The following is a 13,628-nucleotide window of genomic DNA, read 5'->3' as shown; positions in this document are numbered from 1 at the left end:
CCCCAATGTGAAACCAAGGGCATGAGGTGGAGAATCCGGCATGATCATTACACCTACTGAGGTCTATACGAATATAGTGTTAGTAACAATGTAGGTTTTGGCGGTAAAGTAAAGACATTAGCTTAATAGTGATTACTGTAAATGGACAAAATGTGTGCTTTTCAATTGTAGTATATAAACAATAAGCTTTTCAGTAACAGCTTGATTGCACTGGAACGGGTTTAAGATCAGAATACTATGGGTGTAATGTAAAAGATAAGCCGTTTCTCTACAGTAAAGTGAATGGGTTTTCCAGTGTAAGCTTCCACTTTGTGTGTTAAATTGGAGGTGGCCTATGAAGTTGAAGGTGCAGTGAAAAAAGGATACACACAGAAAGGGAGTGTTTTGCTTTAAGAAATTGTATTACTCTTTCTTGAATGGAGAAAAATGATTACCGATGTTTCCCTGTCAGCTTCTTAAATCAGGATGATTAAAATGCACTCAAAAACAGTTTTATTGCTGACGGCATGCTGACTGGCTAAGAGGTCAATAATGACTTCCATGTGCCAATATAACCATGTACACTAGAAGATGGGTCATTATGTGGATTAATGACTTGACAGCAAGTAATGGCTCGGGACGAAGCCAAGTGCCATAGGGTAGAAAATGGGGATTATCCCAAGCAATATTCGGCTTCATTCTATGTTGACCGCAAATTCCAACACTTTACCAGACCGGCCGACTACAGGTTTGCCTCTAGGGCAAACAATATATCCTAGCCATCCTATGGGACGCCCTGAATGGGGATTTACACCGTCCCTCCGGCATCCGTAAACCGGCAGCACAGTAACTACATTGGCCGGTATTCCGGTGGCTCCACTCCCAGGATACTGGAAAAGTTAGAATGAGGCCCAATGACCCCTCCCGAGGTGTATAAGGTCTGAGAAACCTGAAGGTGTCTCACTCACTAGTCCCCAGGGATCTGTCATCCTGGTGGTCAGGACACGGCCATCGCTATTGGATCGAGTTCCTGGGGGTGGACCAGTGCGGGTGGATCATCTGGATGACGGGTCTTCGGGGAGTGGAAGTAGGACACCGAAGATTGAGACGCAGTATCCCCTTCCTTCTGACACCTTTTCTGCATCCTGCCTAGTAGGATACCTAGAAACCCCACGCCTCATCTTTTCCAACACGAACACTTTCTCACAGCATGAATGACAACAGACTAATACCCTAGCAGTTTACCTGACATGTCCCAACAGAAGGGTCAGGCAGAGTCAGGCAATTGCTGATAATTCCGCCTTTTATCCCTTTGCCCTTTCCATTCCTCATAGGGATAAAAGGCAGAGCACAAGAGCACACTCTGAGCAAGGTCGAACGCATGAGCAAACAGCTATTCCAAGACGGCAGTTCAAATGGAGGAGAAAGGTGGCAAGACCATAAAGGACGTCAAGGAGGGAGTTGCCCTTGCCCTTTTCAACCCAGACATGCGAAGCCTCAGACAAAAGAAAAATAAGATCAGGAATCGCAACTGGCGAATGGTGTGATGGATGTCAACGGTACATGGAACTCTCCCACACTGATAGCCAGGGCGGGGAGACGCGGTTGCCATCGTGGTACCATCCTTGACTCCAGCGGCAAAAAAAATGCCAATGAGTTCAACACAGCCGGTGAGTCGGAAGAACCCGATAGTGGACCAGACTGTGTTAGGTTTAGGTTTAAGGTTGCAGTGACAACATTAAGAAGATTAATAGAAAGAGGTCTTTTGTGAACAAACTTGTACCAGAGATAGAGTGGTCCAATGCCACATAGGCGCTCGTTTCGGAAGGCTGTGGCTTGTACCCCTCTCCTGAACAAAGAGACTGTGTTGAACATTGTGAGTAAAGAAACTACAAGTAGCAAGAGGCCATAGGGAAGGGCAGCATTTGATGCTATGGTGGTCATACAAGGGTCAAGCCAAATGCCTTGCACAATCAAATGTCCTTGACACATTGTATAAGTTTTGACAATTGTGAAACAGGTGTTTGTACCTGGCTGAGGGGAACGCCGTGGGAACTGCAATTTTGAGAAACCTGCACTTGCCGTAGACTAACAGAGTGACCCAGCAAGCTGAGATCACCCTTTGTAAGTCTCTGTTTAACATTGGCAAGTGCTTTGGAAGGTCTGATCCCGGATGAGGGGGACCTCACTAAACCAAGGTGGTTGTTAAAAAAGACATGAAAACTTTTGAATATTACAAATAAGGAGATTGTGATTAAAAGGCAATAGTAAATCCGACTGAGGGATGTCAAGAGCAAAATTGTGAAGAAGATAAATGAATAACATTGTGATGACAAGTATGAACCCGACTGAGGGATGTCCACAGTGAGTGGTTGGTCTGAGCCCGACTGAGGGAGGCTGACGACTGAGAAAAGGATCGAAGCCTGGGTGAGGGGTATCCAAGGGTGAAAGTGTAATCACCCAATGTAAAGGTTAACAGAAGGAACTTTTGGTTTGCTGTTTTGGCATATCAGGCCCTGTGAAGCAAGAGACTTTACATGAAGAGACCTGGGCACAGAAGGCCCTGACATTGAGAAAAGGAACTGTGAGCTTATGCCGGAGAAGCCCAGGAGTGTGCTGTGCTCGAAAGTCTCGCCTTGTCTCATGCTAAAAACATGGGGAAGGGTGGCCCTGGCCCTAACATCCTGACTTATAATTTAGTGAACACTTCTTTCTTTTCTTATGAACATTATCCCATACTTTTTTTTTGTAACATAGCGGTAAGGATTGGCATAAGGTTTCTCCTTTCCCGCAGAGGCTCACTGTTTCCAGAGCACAGGTTCTCTCCAGGCTGTACTATTGCTACTGCCTCTTCCTCTTCTTCCCTTCTTCTGCCCTGTGCCCTCTTCAACTCATCCAGAACAGAACCGCAAGACTTGTCCTTGGCCTCAAGCCCAGGGACTGCATCTCTCCGGTGCTGACATCCTTCCACTGGCTCCCTATGGCTGCGAGGATCACAAGGCTTTCTGGGGCCTGGGACCTACTTAACTGCAATGCTGCCTACTGTTAGGTAAGATGTCCACAGAGCTGGATCAACCCCAGAACTTTTTGCTTTTCTAGTGGGATATTTTCCATTAATACCTTAGTGAGTGGGAACATTTTTCCACACTCTCCTAATCTTTAACTCTTTTTATGGGTGTCATTTTTAAGACTCTCCGTAGTGTCTTTTTAAAGTTATCATGTTTTACAACTTATTGGCAATAAGTGCCTGTTGTTGCTGGGTTGCCCTAGGGGCTCCCCATTTAACTTTCTTGTGCTAACCTTGAGTGACCTATAGTTCCCAAGGGGAGAGAGGATCTTTGGATCCCTTTTACATTTGATTCTGTGAAACCAGCACAACCCACCTTATGTGGAGTGCTGGGGAGATACAATGTATACCCTTTCACATTAAAACTGTAACAATTCTGTTACAGTGACAAGCTTACGTTTAATGGCTGGTGGCAGTGATACCTTTTACTAATTTGGTGCACCTTTACTGCGGGCTGTGATCACAGCTGCAGTAAAGGCACCTAAGGGTGCTCATTTTACCAAAATGGACCCTGTCTTCTTTTTCTGCCATTTTAGTATTTCTTGTTGTTTCTTGTTCCATCCCCTGACCTCCAGGGTGGGAAATTCCTTTGTGAGTTTTTTGTCTTCGGTGGGAGTCCCCTGGACACCCCGCCTAGGCTCCAGTCAGTCTGTAAGCACAGGAAGTGGGGGAGGAGTCCAAAATGTCCCCATGCTTTGTATTACACCTTGCTTCAACTGGGACAAATCCCAGTGGGGGCTGGCTGTCCTGATTGGACAACCAGACACCCCTTTCTTGTAAAATGCATGGAGAGAATGCAGAGGTTGTGCTGTAGTTCCTCATAAATACTGGAAACCTGGAAGCTGAAGTCATGTCAACCACTGGAACATGAAACCAAAGAGGATGACAAAGGAAAATCAGCAGAGACGATTTCCAGCGACTTGAGAGCCTGCTGTGGAACCCGAGCCTGCTGCAGCCCTTCCTTCCAATCAACCTGGGGTCTCCAAAAACGACGACCCAAACCCAGAGCCTAGTGAGACACACTAGACTCAGGAAGACCTGTATTTTGAGCCATCCCACGGTTGCTGCGACCTTGCGTTCTTGCAATACCCCAATATCCTGGGACCTCCAGTCACTGTCCACTGCACGCTTTCCGAATTCCGAATCTCGCTGAAACTTCGTGGGCATCCTGGTGTATCTCCAGAGACATGAATCGAGTCCAAAAAGTCCCTTCAAACGAGTGCTGGACCTTTGTAACAACAAGAAATCAATCGTGATATTCTGTCTTCTTCTGTGCTCCTTGGAAAGGCACCAAATCTGCAGAACCACATTCAGCCATGAGGGAAACCTTGCCTAGAGCCTTCTTCATCAATCCCTGCTGCAAAGTCCCTTCTGAGGTCTTATGTTCAGTCTCCGGGACAAGCAATCCACTGACCGGGTATTTGGCTGCAGTCCCTGAAGTTCTCCTGCTGCAATCTTTTCTTCATTGCTGAGGTACTGTGTTGGCTTGAGTATATACTTACCATAAGCCTTTTGGGATTTCTGTGTAGTCCGCAGTGTTTTCTGTGATTGGGAGGTCCCTCATCCAGTGCACACAGTCACACTGCTAGAATCCTGCTGGGGTGTCTTCTGTGAAGCCCCTGGACCCTCTTCTAACTCTAAAAGTAAAGTACTCACCTGTTTGCCCAGTTTTCCTAAGGAACTCTGACTTTTGCTACTAAATAACTTATTCTAACACTGCCTTTTGGTCACTAGTCCTAGTGACCCACCTTCTGCCACTGAGAACTCTCATGCTCCAAGAATAAGGGGAAGACTTTGAAGGGATTGGGACTTCTGCCTAGAAATGAAATCAAGTGTTTACTCACTTGCAAAGAGTTGGTTGGTAACTGTAATTCTAAGAGTGAACAGTTACAAAAGTTCTTACTGATCTTGAATGTGCGATGCACTATTTTTAAAAGTATGGTTGACGATTTTCTTCCTTAGCCATTGTTTTGCCAGTCTAATAGAAAGTAGATGTGAAGGTATTTTACTCTCCTGTGATTAGGTTGGGCCTCTTTACAAAAGTAATGTGTTGGTTTCACCAGGTTAGTCCTGTTAGGATAACTGTATGAGTGTCCCCAAACTGGGTCTTGCTTCCCCTGACTTGCTGCTCTCCTGTCCTTCATAAGTCTACCTTAGGTTGTTGCCTACCTAGAATAACTAATCAGTAAAGTGTGACATTGGTTTTTACTTTCCCCTTGATTGTGAAGTTGAAGTATGTGGGTTTTACCCACCTTTTGTTAGCTGTGTGCCATCCAAAATAAATTACCAGAGTTATTGCTTACCTCAACCTGGGGTTCCCTGATTTCAAAAGCATCTGTAAAAGCATCTGTAATGGTATATTAAATCCTTAGGTTTTACTCACCTGGTATAACTGTGCGTTATGACAAAATTAGTTATAGGTTTTTACTGCACCTAGGATAATGGGGAAGGTGCTAATTACGGGCCTGATAATGGCAGGCACGTGATGAGCGCCCTGGTCTCCTAATGGGACCCGGAAGTGACGTGTGGTCCTACCACATGTCCCTTGCGGTTCCCGCTAAGGGACCTCGGAATTGGGTGGTAAGGGATTACCGGCACCGGTCTCCTTACCAGTGCCCGGTATCCCTTACCGCCCACCTCGGAATGAGGCCCATAGTGTTTCAGTGTGTCTTTGGATCATTTGTATTTCAATTTCACTTGTACTGTGTCTACTGCCCTCTCTCCCTCCTAAGATCAGCCTGGCTGCTCTGTCTACGCTACCATATACTCAGGTGGTACAGCCTTATACAAGACTGGAGTCTTGTACTGCCTCAGTTGAATGGTTTTGCTAAGCCCTTAGTTGGACTTCAGAAAAACTGTTCTAACATTGTTGGCATGCTCTAGGATAAAGGTGGATTGTATTACATTGATTAGGAAAAGGTGATGGTGTAAACAGATTAGGAATTGGTGGAAGAGTTGTTCAAAGATGTGGAGGAATGGATAAACTTCTAGAAAGTGCCAGAGGTGGTGGTAAATGGAAGTAAATAGGAGGAGGGGTGGAACAAGAAGGAGGTGAAGGAAGAGAAGGTAAAATGGAGTGCCAATAAACAGTGGAATTTTTCTAAGGTTGATGAGTCAGACATTACATCAAATGAGAAGCAGGAGAATCTCAGAATAAAAGTGAGAGCGAGAAGGTGGTCCATGGCAGAACCCTGTGAAAACAAGACTTAAGGCGAGGCACTGAGGGGAACAGAGAGAGATAGAGACTGAAAGGGGTGGTTGGAGATTCTGGGAGAGGGGGAGGTAGGAAGAGAAATAGTGAGAGGCATGTCAAGAGTCTAGACAGGCTCCTGTCATCCTGTTGCTTTGATCCATTCTGGAATGCCTGCCACTCACAACCCCACTTATAGAGCCCACCTGCAGTCTCCAGGACAGAGCTGACACCCCGTAGATGGCTCTGGCTCATTGGAAATAGAAGGATGATGCAAGTAACCCTTAAACCGAGGATGTAGATCCAAAGGGAGGAGATCCTGAGAAGATGAGAGAAGATGTTTACAGAAACCCATTAAAGCCAGGACTATATGTTCGCTGGTTATTGTGTTCATCTGCCAAAAAAGACAGGAGAAGAAAGAAAAAGCGTTAAAATGGTTGGGAGGAAAAAATGGGGAAAGGAGTGCAAAGATGGCAACTATTGGAGGCTGCTGCCTCGGTCAGCCCTCCAAGGGAGGCTACCTCATTCCGTCACCTCTATGAGTATGCCAGAGTGCTGCCTCCCAACATCTTAAGTATAAACTGAGCTCCTTTGGGGTAGGAAGAGGGTGCCCTGATTGTTATCCAGGGGCCTAGGGCACTGTGCAGGTGACAAGCAGTAGAATGGCACAGGAGTCCCAACTGAAGCCAAGCAGTCCAGCAAAATGTGGAGCACCAACCACAGACCAAGTAAAAAGCCCGAAGGGGATGGACCTGCCTCTCCAACAACATTGCTGGGGCCCATGCCAGCAGGGCCCCAATGGACAGGTGTGAAGCTGCTTGTGGTGATGCACGGGGCCACATATGCAAGGTGCAACTCAGGAAGGGTGGCAAAGTGGAAAGGAGGAAGAGGAGTAGTCTGAGGAATAGCACCACCATGCTATCAAGGCAGCTTAAAGTGAAGAAGATGCAGCAGTGAATCCATGAAGTCACAGGCAGCCAGTCTGTGACCCAGGTAAGGTATACACCCCTTGATGGCAATAGGGGGTGAGCGCCTTTCTGGCATGGCCAGACAATAGTTGGAGCACTGGAGGTCCAGAGTCCTCACACAAGTAGGAGAAAACTTGGGTGGGAAGCGACGTGGTGATGCAGCGAGGGGCGGCATTCAGCAGATGCGCTGGGACTGCATGGGTGCTCTGGCATGAAGGAGTGAGCAAAGGTGGCGGAAGCTGCTCCTTGGGTGATGTGCACAGACTGAGGGGAGCCCACCCATCATAAGACGCCACATGGACATGAATCCAGGAGATGAATGGGCCACACCAATGATTTGAGAGTGTGCATAATGAGTCTGTACACATATCCCATTGACTACCACCCGGCAGCAGAATGGGGGTGAAGAAGTATATGTGGTGGGCCTCTCTCTGGCAGCTAGTGGCTAGACTCTGTCCTGGGGCTACGGGAATTGCATTTGGAGACAAAGAACATTCTAGTAGCTCTGATGTAGGTTCATGAGGCAACAAATCATTATACTGTGTCCTAACTGTCAGTGGTTGATAGGTTGTTATTCTAATTAGGGGGATATTACACTATTGCTGATGCATTCATTGTGTTAAACCAAGGGCAAGGTTGAATGTGCTAGAGTAGTAGTGAATCCTTGATTGACTGGCCATTTCTCATTCGCACAGTGGGCAAGTAAGAGTTATTATTGGTGAGGGATGTATGGTCTACCTTAAAGGAATGGTTCGGTCAGAAATATTATTATCCCTATGGTTCAGCCATGTGTTTTTAACCATAAATTCATCGTTCGTACAAACATTTCCTATGCACCTTATCAGAGTTTTCGTCTTTTGAACACAAGCAAAATCAGGCAGCAGGGCACGGCCATCTTGTGATAATCTTATCAGTTGACGCATCGCCCTGGGTGAACTGCCTTTGCGGCACTAAATCATATCCCCCGCCCCTGAGCCTGACATCACCAAATCATTGATATTCTCCACCTCTCTCCGTGACGTTACTGGGCAGTGTAGCCAAACGCACCCAGTCGTCACCTACGCGACTTGATGCAGAACCCGGAAAACAACACACATGTTCTCACAACACAGGGCGTCAAAATTCGGAATATGAAACTGTACTTTAAAAGGAAACAGCAAGACTGTACAATTGGTAAAGTACATTTATTTCACATTAAAGGCTTCAAAAACATTTGGCGATTGACATATTCAATCAAAACTGAACTTGTGTTCTTTGCTCTCGATCTGCAAATGGTACACAGGGTGTTCATTTTGGGTAAAAGAAGCACTTTGGTCGCAGGGTGAATTGCAAGGCTGGTGCATCAACTTGGCACTAGGCCACCGTAAAGGTTGTTATGTTGCCCCTAATCGCTGGTACAGTGTAAGGGCATATCGGCCCTTGGCGATCGTCCCAAAAAAGAGTCAAATAAATCCAGTGATCGACATGTTGTTGCAGCTGGCGGTTGAAGAAACCATCGGTTGGGGTCTGGAATAGATGACAATCGCAGAATGGCAGGATGTACCTGTTTGCAAAACATAAAAATAGAAATGTGTCTCAGTAACCGATCTTTATTACAATTAATCATTTTACTTATTAGCACAGATGTGACACAATGTGAACCCAGAGAACACAACGTGGAAAGTACTCTGCTATTTGCTTCCGAGGATAGTGCAATGGAGTATGTTCAGCTCTAAACGTAATGCGTAAACTGAGGCAACAATTCGAGGAGCACAACGAGTGGTGGTCTCCATGCGTGTCGATGCTGGACTGCCCACTTGCCCGGTAGAAAGACCAGCACACAAAGGCTGTACTTGCGCTTCATTGCAATATGCCACACAGAAAGAATGAGTACAATGTAACCCAGCAATAAGGGTAGGCTATTGATATTTGGACTAGTTCTGGTATAAAATCGTCTAAAGTGAAACTTACATTATATTTGGCATTTCCCCCCATTCTCTTGGCGTAATGCAGACCATAATGCAGACTCCGTTCGTGTCAACGATTTTTCATAAACTGAACTTACATGTAACTAAGTCCAATTTTGCAATGGACAACCTTATCATATCTTACGTTATTACACCCCTCCTTCAATTCACTCCCTTTCGGAATGGTCCCTGTCTCTCAAGGTCAAAAAACAATAGAACCTTATACCGTGTGTTTGACGCATGGGCCTCCTCAGCTCCCAAGCAAAAATTCAAAGCTGGTGACCTTCATTCTCAATGAACATACATTCCTAGTTTGCAACATCTCGTGTCAATGCATTCATGAGAACTGGAATTGTGAAGCGCTGGCCCTGGAGGAAAAATTTGGGGGCTGTCACTGCTCTCTGTTTGTGGTGCTGCTGAGGGGTAGGGAAAACTTGCCAATAACAGAATGCGCCCTACTCCAAAATTGTAGTCGAAGAAACACAAAAACGGAGTCAAAGTGTGCCTAGTAATAGCCCCACCTCTGCTTATCTCACGGCCTCCTACCCAATGGCAAGTTTTCACAGTCAGTACTTCTTGCTTGCCTAGTATCTTATGTAGCCTAGGTCTCATCCCTTTTGTGTGATGAGCAGTTATTCAGTTGTTTGGGGAACTGGATGGTAAGGCAACTGTGAAACCCAAAGATTCTTACACACTGTTATCCATCGGGCCCTACCACGATAAATGAAGGTGCCACACAGTTGAGTAACTTTGCTGAAAATGTTGGGGGGGGACATGACATCTGAAGAAACGGTGTCCCAGCCAAATGAATGGGGTCAAAATGGTGCGCCATGAAAGTTGGAGGGCACAAACACCCCCGTCCCCCATAAAATTATGCCCATGATCCCACAGTAGCTTGACAAAACTGTGAAATGTGAAAGCACAGTGTTACATTGTATGGCAATCGTAAAAATTGTACTATTTTTAAAAGAAAAGGACAAAGAGGATAGATTTCAAAAGAGAAATTGCATACTTTATTGGAACACTTTTTAAAACATTTTTGGCAAAAATAAACACAGATAGTAATCATTTGTACCGTGGACATGGTGTGTTGGCAATGTTTTGTGGCAATATATGTGTGCTCTGAACAGATTTGCGCGCAATACCATGAGTATGCATCTCTACGACATTAATAATAAGATATTTAACAAAATCAAATTCCATTTCCTCATATACTGGTTGGACCACCCATTGTTTGCTTCTTTTTGTAAAGGCCATAGTGTAGCGAAGCATCCCTAAGTTTCCTGCAGTCCTCAATTGTTCACGTCCTACATTCTTGTTATGCGTTAATACCGCTAGTAATGTCCTATATTTCATCTCTCCGATGCCGAAATGCAATCTCTTTGTCCTGTACTTTAGGCGCATATTGTGTAACACCTCCAAATCTCCTGTGTGACAGAATGCTGTGAGTCCCTTCAGATCTCTTGATAGAGTTTTATGAAATACAATCTTCTCAAGGGCTTTGTGTGGAGGTGAAGATGGAATCAACCACTTCTTCTTCCGTGCCTGCTCCGGGACAAAGGGCCATGTTCACATTGGTGGAAATGTAGGTTTTCTGTCCAGTGGTGAACGTTTGAACAGTGGTGCATTAGCGACTGCCATTTTTCCAGTAGAATCTCCACAGACCCATCACATGTTTTGGAGCTCCACCACAGATGTTTGCTGAAACACTGGGACCACTGTGAAATACTTTCTAAACCTTTTTTTTCCCTGCAGCTGAGATTTTATTATTAATTGATTTGGCAACATCCCATACATCAAATTGATGTTTAATATTGGGAAACTTCTCTTTCATTGTCTTGGCTATTGAAACGTGTCTGTCCGTGGCTATGAGGTTGATTTGCATTCCCCTCGATTGTAGATCTTCCGGTGATTTTATAAAACCAAGTTTCTGCATGGCCACTGAGGATTTACATTCGGACACCTGCACGACCACCAAACTCACAATTTTTTTACTTTCCATGTCCTGAAAGTGGTATGAGCAGTACTTAGCAGAAAATCTGGGGCTGTCACACTGTCCATCGCCGGCTAGCCTGAACCGTTTGTCGGAGAATGTACTTTGAATAGACAATTGTTCAATTTTCCAAGCTTCACTAATGATAGGGAGTGGATAATTACGTTGATATTGGAAGTACTGCGTTTTAGAAATGAAATGGAGTCCCACAAACTGACAGAAACTGGATACCTTCCTGAAACTAGAGCACTGAAAAGTAAAGCTGCTGCACAAAGTAGATTGCCAGCTGGCAGTTTCCCCAGCATTGGTTGAGCGGACCATGAAAATGTTTTATGTAACATTTCACAGGTGGCATGTATTTTGAGGTTACTGCCTTAGACGAGTGTTAGACGAGTCACATTAACCAATGGCTTTCCACATACTCCCCCTCTCACTGAATACACACATTTCAGCATCTTTATAATCTCCATCAAGCTGCTGTTGAATACTATGTATTTGGCCTCCTTTATTAGACTATCATCCTGCATTAATGTTGTTTCGGACTGAACCGTTGTGGACATATCAGCCAAACTGGACATACTATAGTTGAGATCTTTGTCTAGTTCGTCGGTCAATTGTGTTGATGCTTCAGTCTCTGTCATTTCAACGTCTGTTACTTGACCGTGAATAGGAGAATACATCAATGTCGACTGCTTTTTGGGTGGCATTTTTTTGGCAGGTGTCGATTGTGTCAAGCGCTCTGCTACTAATTCAAAAGTCTTCAATACATTCAGTTTCATCTTCTTCTGGTGGTGCAGTCGCATTGTAGCAATGGTCTAAAAACACTTTGCTGGATTCGCTTGTCACATTAAATTAATTTTCTGGCCATTGGACAAAGGCATCTCGAGTCTGAACCCGCTGCGCCTCAATTAATATTTCCTCCATGGTGAAAACAGTTTGGCAAGCAGCATCTCTCATTTGTGTCTCTGTCTGTGTCTGCATAGTCCGTACTCCATCAGGCAACTACAGGATAGATAGGAAAAAGGATGTTCAATGCAAATCCAACATACAGTATCGTATAATTTACATTAAAAAAAGCATATAATGAAGACCTCAGCACAAAACAATTGCTAAAAATAGAAACTTTTTATAAGTAACCTTATTTTTCTTTCTTTTCGTTGAAACCTTCTTTACTCTAACATTACCAACAGCAAGCTGGTGCACCGACTCAGATCCACGTGCCTCCCATTCAATATACGGATCTTGTACACATCCCTAGAAAAGAGTATCCATTTAAAATAAGTCATTTGTATTACAAATAAAATTAGACCGACTTTCTTTCATTAGAGGGTACTGTCAGTACGCATACCTCTAGCTCGGATCGACTACAAGGGATGATGTAATGGTAGAGGAAGCTCCAGGAACTCCCTGAAACACAGTACTTGCAGTAGTATGGATGAAAATATTGGAAACTGAACACACACATTGGGACGACGACAAAGGTACATATCAGTAGCAAACCACGAATGAAACATTGTGTAAACGAATGACACGGTATGTAAATATGATCAGATTATCTCATTCCATTGAACTGTCAGTACGCATACCTCTGGATCAACTACAAGGAATGTTGTAATTGTAGAGGACGCTCCAGCATCTCTCTAAAACACAGTACTTGCATTAGTATGGATGCAAATATCGTAAATTGAACACACACATTGGGACGACGACAAAGGTACATATCAATAGCAAACCACGAATGAAACAGTGTGTAAACGACTGACACGGTATGTAAATATGATCAGATTATCTCATTCCGTTGAACTGTCAGTACGCATACCTCTGGATCAACTACAAGGGATGTTGTAATTGTAGAGTATGCTCCAGCATCTCCCTGAAACACAGTACTTGCATTAGTATGGATGGAAATATTGTAAATTGAACAGACACATTGGGATGATGACAAAGGTACATATCAATAGCAAACCACGAAGGAAACATTGTGTAAACGAATGACACGGTATGTAAATATGATCAGATTATCTCAAATTCTATGCATAAAACAATTCCGGAACTGAATAGCTAAGTAAGACTACCTGATACGCGCACAAAATGGTTGTTGACTCCAGGCAAGACATGGATGCTGAATCTTGCTCCTTCATATTCAGTGCATAGTCATGGAGTTGTAAAGGGAAAATATTATTTGATTTAGAAATGATAATCTTAAAAATTGTCAAGTAAAGTAGACAGATTTCGGAAACATTATGCTTATTTCAAAGGACACTATAGCATAGTTATTAGTGAGATTTACACCTAAAATACCAATCAATCCAATTGGTTACTTGCACATTGCTGCAAGGCCTAAAGCTAAATCCGGAAGCATGACTCACCTGTGGCGGCATGTGAACGAATAAAGTCGGAATAGCATTTGGGAGCAATTTTCGAGTCATTCTCAGTTGATTCTTCTTAGTGTACAAGGATGTGTCGTACATATTTGGGGTAAAGT

This window comes from Ambystoma mexicanum, chromosome 6q, assembly GCF_040938575.1.
Source record: "Ambystoma mexicanum isolate Mex_15411 chromosome 6q, UKY_AmexF1_1, whole genome shotgun sequence".
In the NCBI taxonomy this organism is placed as follows: Eukaryota; Metazoa; Chordata; class Amphibia; order Caudata; family Ambystomatidae; genus Ambystoma; species Ambystoma mexicanum.
This window is presented reverse-complemented; position numbering follows the sequence as displayed.